The sequence below is a fragment of the Hemitrygon akajei genome, chromosome 17, assembly GCF_048418815.1.
Source record: "Hemitrygon akajei chromosome 17, sHemAka1.3, whole genome shotgun sequence".
Taxonomy (NCBI): Eukaryota; Metazoa; Chordata; class Chondrichthyes; order Myliobatiformes; family Dasyatidae; genus Hemitrygon; species Hemitrygon akajei.
The window spans coordinates 5,422,837-5,432,431 of NC_133140.1; positions in this window are offsets into that span (position 1 = coordinate 5,422,837).

Consider the following 9,595-nt stretch of genomic DNA (forward strand, 5'->3'; position numbering starts at 1 on the left):
GTTATGAGGTAGTTTCCTGAATTCACCTTGCATTTCAGTATTTCATGGCTCTGAGTAGTATACATGCAATGCTTATACAGTTCCACCTCACCCTCAGTAGTTATGTACACGTCCATAACTCAAAATGCATAGAATAGAAATTAATGCATTCTGCTGAATGGAGATTGTAGAGTTGAATTTTGCTGGAAAATGTTATGTGATAACTTGTTGTAAACCGAATTATTTCACTTACATATGATTTAGAGTAGTATGCAAACAATTTTATGAGTGTGCTACCAATGTTCGAGAAGTTACTTTTAGTAACATCACCTTTTTTACACAATGGAACATTATCGTTTACAGAACTAAACAAAGATATTGGCTATGCCACTCTAAATGTTATGAGGTAGTTTCCTGAATTCACTTTGCATTTGAGTATTCCATGGCTCTGAGTAGGATACATGCAATATTTATACAGTTCCACCTCACCCTCAGTAGTTATGTACACATCCATAACTCAAAATGCATAGAATAGAAAGTAATGTATTCAGCTCAATGGAGTGCAGAGTAGAATTTTGCTGAAAAGTACTATGTGATAACGATGTAAAACGAATTATTTTACTTACCATATGATTTAGAGTGCTATGCAACCAATTTTATGAGTCTGCTACCAATGTTCGATTAGTTACTTTTAGTAACATCACCTTTTTTACACAATGGAACATTATCGTTTACAGAACTAAAAAAGGATATTGACTGTTCCACTCTAAATGTTATGAGGTAGCTTCCTGAATTCACCTTGCATTTTAGAATTCCATGGCTCTGAGCAGGATACATGCAATATTTATACAGTTCCACCTCACCCTGAGTAGTTATGCACACATCCATAACTCAAAATGCATAGAATAGAAAGTGATGCATTCAGCTGATTAGAGTGTAGAGATGAACCTTGCTGGAAACTACTAAGTGATAACTTGTTGTAAACCGAATTATTTCACTTACCATATGATTTAGAGTAGTATGCAAACAATTTTATGAGTGTGCTACCAATGTTCGAGAAGTTACTTTTGGTAACATCATTTATTTTACACAATGGAACATTATCGTTTACAGAACTAAAAAAGGATATTGTCTGTTCCACTCTAAATGTTATGAGGTAGCTTCCTGAATTCACCTTGCATTTCAGTATTTCATGGCTCTGAGTAGGATACATGCAATGTGTATACAGTTCCACCTCACCCTGAGTAGTTATGTACACATCCATAACTCAAAATGCATATAATAGAAAGTAATGAATTCATGTCAATGGAGTGCAGAGTTGAATTTTGCTGAAAAGTACTATGTGATAATTTGATGTAACCCGAATTATTTTACTTACCATATGATTTATAGTAGTATGCAACCAATTTTATGAGTGAGCTACCAATGTTCGAGAAGTTACTTTTAGAAACTTCAACTTTTTTACACAATGGAACATTACCGTTTACAGACTTAAACAAAGATATTTACTGGTCCACACTAAATGTTAAGAGGTAGCTTCCTGAATTCACCTTGCATTTCAGTATTTCATGGCTCTGAGTAGTATACATGCAATGTTTATACAGTTCCACCTCACCCTGAGTAGTTATGTACACGTCCATAACTCAAAATGCATAGAATAGAAATTAATGCATTCTGCTGAATGGAGATTGTAGAGATGAATTTTGCTGAAAAGTACTATGTGATAACTTGATGTAAACCGAATTATTTTACTTACCATATGATTTAGAGTGCTATGCAACCAATTTTATGTGCTACCAATGTTCGATTTGCTACTTTTAGTAACATCAACTTTTTTACACAATGGAACATTATCGTTTTCAGAACTAAAAAAGGATATTGACTATTCCACTCTAAATGTTATGAGGTAGCTTCCTGAATTCACCTTGCATTTTAGAATTCCATGGCTCTCTGCAGGATACATGCAATATTTATACAGATCCACCTCACCCTGAGTAGTTATGTACACATCCATAACTCAAAATGCATAGAATAGAAAGTAATGCATTCTGGTCTATTGTGTGTAGAGATGCATTTTGCTGGAAACTACTATGTGATAACTTGATGTAAACTTAATTATTTTACTTACCATATGATTTAGAGTAGTATGCAACCAATTTTATGAGTGTGCTACCAATGTTCGAGAAGTTACTTTTAGTAACATCACCTTTTTTACACAATGGAACATTATCGTTTACAGAACTAAACAAAGGTATTGGCTATGCCACTCTAAATGTTATGAGGTAGTTTCCTGAATTCACCTTGCATTTCAGTATTTCATGGCTCTGGGTAGTATACATGCAATGTTTATACAGTTCCACCTCACCCTCAGTAGTTATGTACACGTCCATAACTCAAAATGCATAGAATAGAAATTAATGCATTCTGCTGAATGGAGATTGTAGAGTTGAATTTTGCTGGAAAATGTTATGTGATAACTTGTTGTAAACCGAATTATTTCACTTACATATGATTTAGAGTAGTATGCAAACAATTTTATGAGTGTGCTACCAATGTTCGAGAAGTTACTTTTAGTAACATCACCTTTTTTACACAATGGAACATGAGCGTTTACAGAACTAAACAAAGATATTGTCTGTTCCACTCTAAATGTTATGAGGTAGTTCCCTGAAATCACCTTGCGTTTGAGTATTCCTTGGCTCTGAGTAGGATACATGCAATATTTATACAGTTCCACCTCACCCTAAGTAGTTATGCACACATCCATAACTCAAAATGCATTGAATTGAAAGTAATGTATTCAGCTCAATGGAGTGCAGAGTAGAATTCTGCTGAAAAGTACTATGTGATAACTTGATGTAAACTGAATTATTTTACTTACCATATGATTTGGAGTAGTATGCAACCAATTTTATGAGTGTGCTACCAATGTTCGAGAAGTTACTTTTAGTAACATCACCTTTTTTACACAATGGAACATTATCGTTTACAGAACTAAGCAAGGATATTTCCTGTTCCACACTAAACGTTATGAGTTAGCTTCCTGAATTCACCTTGCATTTGAGTATTCCATGGCTCTGAGTAGGGTACATGCAATATTTATACATTACCACCTCACCCTGAGTAGTTATGTACACATCCATAACTCAAAATGCATAGAATAGAAAGTAATGCATTCAGGTCTATAGTGTGTAGAGATGCATTTTGCTGGAAACTACTATGTGATAACTTGATGTAAACCTAATTATTTTACTTACCACATGAGTTAGAGTAGTATGCAACCAATTTTATGAGTGTGCTACCAATGTTCGAGAAGTTACTTTTAGTAACATCACCTTTTTTACAGAATGGAACATTAGCGTTTACAGAACTAAACAAAGATATTGGCTGTTCCACTCTAAATGTTATGATGTAGTTTCCTGAATTCATCTTACATTTGGGTATTCCATGGCACTGAGAATGATACATGCAATATCTATACAGTTCTATCTCACCCTGAGCAGTTATGTACACATCTATAACTGAAAAAGCATTGAATAGAACGTAATGTATTCAGCTCAATGGAGTGCAGAGTTGAATTTTGCTGAAAACTACTATGTGATAACTTGATGTAAACCTAATTATTTTACTTACCATATGATTTGGAGTTGTATGCAACCAATTTTATGAGTGTGCTACCAATGTTCGAGAAGTTACTTTTAGTAGCATCACCTTTTTTACACAATGGAATATTATCGTTTACAGAACTAAACAAGGATATTGTCTGTTCCACTCTAAATGTTATGAAGTTGTTCCCTGAAATCACCTTGCGTTTGAGTATTCCTTGGCTCTGAGTAGGATACATGCCGTATCTGTATAGTTCCACCTCATCATGAGTGGTTATGTATGCTTCCTTAAATCAAAATGCATAGAATAGAAAGTGATGCATTCAGCTGATTAGAGTGTAGAGATTAAACTTGCTGGAAACTACTAAGTGATAACATGATGAAAACCTAATTATTTTACTTACCACATGATTTAGGGTAGTATGCAACCAATGTTATGACTGTGTTACCAATGTTCGAGTAGTTACTTTTAGTAACATCACGTTTTTTAGACAATGGAACATTAGTGTTTACAGAACTAAACAAAGATATTGGCTATGCCACTCTAAATGTTATGAGGTAGTTTCCTGAATTCACCTTGCATTTGAGTATTCCATGGCTCTGAGTAGTATACATGCAATGTTTATACAGTTCCACCTCACCCTGAGTAGTTATGTACACATCCATAACGCAAAATGCATAGAATTAAAAGTAAAGTATTCAGCTCAAAGGAGTGCAGAGTAGAATTTTGCTGAAAAGTACTATGTGATAACTTGATATAAACCGAATTATTTTACTTACTATATGATTTAGAGTAGTATGCAACCAATTTTATGAGTGTGCTACCAATGTTCGAGTAGTTACTATTAGTAACATCACCTTTTTTACACAATGGAGCATTATCTTTTACAGAACTAAACAAATATATTTACTATTCCACACTAAATGTTATGAGGTAGCTTCATGAATGCACCTTGCATTTGAGTATTCCTTGGCTCTGAGTAGGATACATGCCGGATCTACACAGTTCCACCTCATCATGAGTGGTTATGTATGCTTCCTTAAATCAAAATGCATAAAATAGAAAGTAATGTATTCAGCTCAATGGAGTGCAGAGTTGAATTTTGCTGAAAACTACTATGTGATAATTTGATGTAAACCGAATTATTTTACTTACCATATGATTTAGAGTAGTATGCAACCAATTTTATGAGTGTGCTACCAATGTTCGAGAAGTTACTTTTAGTAACCAACTTTTTTACACAATGGAACATTATCGTTTCCAGAACTAAACAAGGATATTTACTGTTCCATACTAAATGTTATGAGTTAGCTTCCTGAATTCACCTTGCATTTGAGTATTCCAAGGCTCTGAGTAGGATACATGCAATGTTTATACAGTTCCACCTCACCCTGAGTAGTTATGTACACATCCATAACTCAAAATGCATAGAGTAGAAAGTGATGCATTCAGCTGATTAGAGTGTAGAGATGAACCTTGCTGGAAACTACTAAGTGATAACTTGATGAAAACCTGATTATTTTACTTACCACATGATTTAGGGTAGTGTGCAACCAATGTTATGACTGTGTTTCCAATGTTCGAGTAGTTACTTTTAGTAACATCACCTTTTTTACACAATGGAACATTATCGTTTACAGAACTAAACAAAGGTATTGGCTATGCCACTCTAAATGTTATGAGGTAGTTTCCTGAATTCACCTTGCATTTGAGTATTCCATGGCTCTGAGTAGTATACATGCAATATTTATACAGTTCCACCTCACCCTCAGTAGTTATGCACACATCCATAACTCAGAATGCATAGAATTGAATGTAATGTATTCAGCTCAATGGAGTGCAGAGTAGAATTCTGCTGAAAAGTACTATGTGATAACTTGATGTAAACCGAATTATTTTACTTACCATATGATTTAGAGTAGTATGCAACCAATTTTATGAGTGTGCTACCAATGTTCGAGAAGTTACTTTTAGTAACATCACCTTTTTTACACAATGGAACATTATCGTTTACAGAACTAAACAAAGGTATTGGCTATGCCACTCTAAATGTTATGAGGTAGTTTCCTGAATTCACCTTGCATTTCAGTATTTCATGGCTCTGGGTAGTATACATGCAATGTTTATACAGTTCCACCTCACCCTCAGTAGTTATGTACACGTCCATAACTCAAAATGCATAGAATAGAAATTAATGCATTCTGCTGAATGGAGATTGTAGAGTTGAATTTTGCTGGAAAATGTTATGTGATAACTTGTTGTAAACCGGATTATTTCACTTACATATGATTTAGAGTAGTATGCAAACAATTTTATGAGTGTGCTACCAATGTTCGAGAAGTTACTTTTAGTAACATCACCTTTTTTACACAATGGAACATTATCGTTTACAGAACTAAACAAAGATATTGTCTGTTCCACTCTAAATGTTATGAGGTAGTTCCCTGAAATCACCTTGCGTTTGAGTATTCCTTGGCTCTGAGTAGGATTCATGCCGTATCTATACAGTTCCACCTCATCATGAGTGGTTATGTATGCTTCCTTAAATCAAAATGCATAGAATAGAAAATAATGTATTCAGCTCAATGGAGTGCAGAGTTGAATTTTGCTGAAAACTACTATGTGATAATTTGATGTAAACAGAATTATTTTACTTACCATATGATTTAGAGTAGTATGCAACCAATTTTATGAGTGTGCTACCAACGTTCGAGAAGTTACTTTTAGTAACATCACGTTTTTTAGACAATGGAACATTAGCGTTTACAGAACTAAACAAAGATATTGGCTATGCCACTCTGAATGTTATGAGGTAGTTTCCTGAATTCACCTTGCATTTGAGTATTCCATGGCTCTGAGTAGTATACATGCAATATTTATACAGTTCCACCTCACCCTAAGTAGTTATGCACACATCCATAACTCAAAATGCATAGAATTGAAAGTAATGTATTCAGCTCAATAGAGTGCAGAGTAGAATTCTGCTGAAAAGTACTATGTGATAACTTGATGTAAACTGAATTATTTTACTTACCATATGATTTGGAGTAGTATGCAACCAATTTTATGAGTGTGCTACCAATGTTCGAGAAGTTACTTTTAGTAACATCACCTTTTTTACACAATGGAACATTATCGTTTACAGAACTAAACAAGGATATTTCCTGTTCCACACTAAACGTTATGAGTTAGCTTCCTGAATTCACCTTGCATTTGAGTATTCCATGGCTCTGAGTAGGATACATGCCGTATCTATACAGTTCCACCTCATCATGAGTGGTTATGTATGCTTCCTTAAATCAAAATGCATAGAATAGAAAGTAATGTATTCAGCTCAATGGAGTGCAGAGTTGAATTTTGCTGAACACTACTATGTGATAATTTGATGTAAGCCGAATTATTTTACTTACCATATGATTTAGAGTAGTATGCAACCAATTTTATGAGTGTGCTACCTATGTTCGAGAAGTTACTTTTAGTAACCAACTTTTTTACACAATGGAACATTATCGTTTCCAGAACTAAACAAGGATATTTACTGTTCCATACTAAATGTTATGAGTTAGCTTCCTGAATTCACCTTGCATTTGAGTATTCCAAGGCTCTGAGTAGGATACATGCAATGTTTATACAGTTTCACCTCACCCTGAGTAGTTATGTACACATCCATAACTCAAAATGCATAGAGTAGAAAGTGATGCATTCAGCTGATTAGAGTGTAGAGATGAACCTTGCTGGAAACTACTAAGTGATAACTTGATGAAAACCTAATTATTTTACTTACCACATGATTTAGGGTAGTATGCAACCAATGTTATGATTGTGTTACCAATGTTCGAGAAGTTACTTTTAGTAACATCACCTTTTTTACACAATGGAACTTTATCGATTACAGAACTAAACAAGGATATTTCCTGTTCCACACTAAACGTTATGAGTTAGCTTCCTGAATTCACCTTGCATTTGAGTATTCCATGGCTCTGAGTAGGATACATGCAATATTTATACAGTTCCACCTCACCCTGAGTAGTTATGTACACATCCGTAACTCAAAATGCATAGAATATAAAGTAATGAATTCATGTGAATGGAGTGCAGAGTTGAATTTTGCTGAAAACTACTATGTGATAATTTGATGTAAACTGAATTATTTCACTTACATATGATTTAGAGTAGTATGCAAACAATTTTATGAGTGTGCTACCAATGTTCGATTAGTTACTTTTAGTAACATCACCTTTTTTACACAATGGAACATTATCGTTTACAGAACTAAAAAAGGATATTGACTGTTCCACTCTAAATGTTATGAGGTAGCTTCCTGAATTCACCTTGCATTTTAGAACTCCATGGCTCTGAGAAGGATACATGCAATATTTATACAGTTCCACCTCACCCTGAGTAGTTATGTACACATCCATAACTCAAAATGCATAGAATAGAAAGTGATGCATTCAGCTGATTAGAGTGTAGAGATGAACCTTGCTGGAAACTACTAAGTGATAACTTGATGAAAACCTAATTATTTTAATTACCACATGATTTAGGGTAGTATGCAACCAATTTTATGACTGTGTTACCAATGTTCGAGTAGTTACTTTTAGTAACATCACGTTTTTTAGACAATGGAACATTAGCGTTTACAGAACTAAAGAAAGATATTGGCTATGCCACTCTAAATGTTATGAGGTAGTTTCCTGAATTCACCTTACATTTGAGTATTCCATGGCTCTGAGTAGGATACATGCAATTTTTATACAGTTCCACCTCACCCAGAGTAGTTATGTTCACATCCATAACTCAAAATGCATAGAATAGAAAGTAATGTATTCAGCTCAATGGAGTGCAGAGTAGAATTTTGTTGAAAAGTACTGTGATAACTTGATGTAAACCGAATTATTTTACTTACCATATGATTTAGAGTGCTATGCAACCAATTTTATGAGTGTGCTACCAATGTTCGATTTGCTACTTTTAGTAACATCAACTTTTTTACACAATGGAACATCATCGTTTTCAGAACTAAAAAAGGATATTGACTATTCCACTCTAAATGTTATGAGGTAGCTTCCTGAATTCACCTTGCATTTTAGAATTCCATGGCTCTGTGCAGGATACATGCAATATTTATACAGATCCACCTCACCCTGAGTAGTTATGTACACATCCATAACTCAAAATGCATAGAATAGAAAGTAATGCATTCTGGTCTATAGTGTGTAGAGATGCATTTTGCTGGAAACTACTATGTGATAACTTGATGTAAACTTAATTATTTTACTTACCATATGATTTAGAGTAGTATGCAACCAATTTTATGAGTGTGCTACCAATGTTCGAGAAGTTACTTTTAGTAACATCACCTTTTTTACACAATGGAACATTATCGTTTACAGAACTAAACAAAGGTATTGGCTATGCCACTCTAAATGTTATGAGGTAGTTTCCTGAATTCACCTTGCATTTCAGTATTTCATGGCTCTGGGTAGTATACATGCAATGTTTATACAGTTCCACCTCACCCTCAGTAGTTATGTACACGTCCATAACTCAAAATGCATAGAATAGAAATTAATGCATTCTGCTGAATGGAGATTGTAGAGTTGAATTTTGCTGGAAAATGTTATGTGATAACTTGTTGTAAACCGAATTATTTCACTTACATATGATTTAGAGTAGTATGCAAACAATTTTATGAGTGTGCTACCAATGTTCGAGAAGTTACTTTTAGTAACATCACCTTTTTTACACAATGGAACATTATCGTTTACAGAACTAAACAAAGATATTGTCTGTTCCACTCTAAATGTTATGAGGTAGTTCCCTGAAATCACCTTGCGTTTGAGTATTCCTTGGCTCTGAGTAGGATACATGCCGTATCTATACAGTTCCACCTCATCATGAGTGGTTATGTATGCTTCCTTAAATCAAAATGCATAGAATAGAAAATAATGTATTCAGCTCAATGGAGTGCAGAGTTGAATTTTGCTGAAAACTACTATGTGATAAT